This window comes from Sinocyclocheilus anshuiensis, unplaced genomic scaffold, assembly GCF_001515605.1.
Source record: "Sinocyclocheilus anshuiensis isolate Anshui unplaced genomic scaffold, SAMN03320099.WGS_v1.1 scaffold454, whole genome shotgun sequence".
In the NCBI taxonomy this organism is placed as follows: Eukaryota; Metazoa; Chordata; class Actinopteri; order Cypriniformes; family Cyprinidae; genus Sinocyclocheilus; species Sinocyclocheilus anshuiensis.
The window spans coordinates 2470162-2472025 of record NW_015548217.1 but is presented as its reverse complement, the minus strand read 5'-3'; positions in this window follow the sequence as shown (position 1 = coordinate 2472025).

Here is a 1864-nt window from a genome sequence, read left to right as displayed (position 1 = left end):
AGGTTTAAAAAAAAAAAAAAAAAAGTATAAAAAAAAAAAAAGCATCAGCAATGTCAAGTAACTTCACTAATGTCAATTTTTAACTGGCTTAATGTTGTCAAGGTTTAATTTCATTGTAGAAGTGTTTCCTCGTTCTCCGCTTGTTTCCTGCAACTGTTTCATATGAAACTGCCTTCCAGGTTGTGCACTAAAGGTCTTATTTGGTTGTAGCGCTGGGTGCGTTTTATAGGGCGTTAACTGTTTGATTTGCATGCACCACGTTGAGAAATGAGCTGCTTGTGGTTTTTGCATAAATGCACTTATTGTAACATGACTTAAGTGTCTGCTTTACAGATTGAAGTGGAATGTTTCTTTTGAAATGAAAGTAGGCAATGTGCTGAGGGCGGAGGCCATGTCACCGATTCAGCTATTTAGTTTTTGAAAAATTAATATTTTCTGCCTTGAATAGTTAAACCGTATCTAGTGCTTGTGATTTGTTTCTCACTCGGATTTTGGCTTGTAGGTTCCCATAAGTGTCACTGTAAATGCTGGGATTTTTTTTTTTAAATTGCATCGGTTTTAAGCTTAATTCATTAAAGTTTATTAAAACCATTTATGGTATGTAACTTTCATTTTGTGTCTGTTAATCATTTCACAGCAGGGAGGCGAATGATTCTACTGTGTCTTTAAATGATGTGAAAAAGATGAGGTCCTATACTTGCACTTTTCCACATTTGATGCCAATAAACCATCCTATAATCAGAGCTCGGTAGATTACTTACAAATTGTAGTCCGTTACAGATTACATGATGATGAACTGTAGTTAGCGCTGTAATCTAGGTTAGTCACTTAAATTATTATTATTTTTTTTAAATCCAACTTGTTTCAAGCTCACAGTTTAAACATACATTGATAAAAACGGTGTATATTCAAGGTTTTGATAACACAAAGCATTGTTACTTTAAACCAGGGTTTCCCAAATGGCTTAATGTGTTTAAAAAAAAAAAAAAAAAAAAAAAAAAAAACTGCAGTGGGTTTGAGTCGCTTAAAGCTACTAATTAATGTAAAATAAATTGAAACGTGTCAACGCTGAAAATAGAAATCTTTATTTTTGTACATGCATTGACCTTTTCTAGACTTTTTGTTTGAGTTTTGTGGGAGTGAGTGATCATGTAACTTTGAATGTACAGTTTATTTTTCATGCATGGTGATCATCTGGTAAGTTTCACAAAGTTTAAAAAAAGTCTAGTAAAAAATATTGAATATGTCCTATAGTGTCTAAAGACTGTCTCTTTTGTGCTATTTAAAAACTAAATATTACAGACACGTAAAATGAGAGTAATAAAGATTAATTTCTGTGTGTTTGCATTAGCTACGGAAAGATAATGGATGCTAGATTTGTGATGCTGATCGATTAGAGTGGGTTTTATCTGGTCTAGGACAAAATAACATTTGGAATGACAAAAGTGTGGATGTTGAATAAACGGAGCTCACTATTGAATTTCCATCCCTTTGGCTCAAATGGGATGGCCTCACAGGAACTTTCTTTCCCAGCTGTTGGCCACTCTTTGTGGGTCGAAACTCATTACAAAAGCTGACTCCAAGTGGAAAATTATTCCAAAAGCAAATGGGCATATGATTTTTTTTTTTTTTTTTTCTCCACACAATAACATCGGTGCTGTCCCCAGTGATGCCTTTTGTATGCTTTTGCATTAATACAGTAGTGGCACCTTTGAGAATAACTGTATTGAACAAAATATTGACAGATATCTGTCAAAGAATGTTGAATGTGCAACTAGTAAATAGAGAGTCAGTTGGGATTATATGCAAAACAATTTTACCAGCTTTTGTGTGTGGTGCAAAGGTTGCTTGGAAACCCGGTATT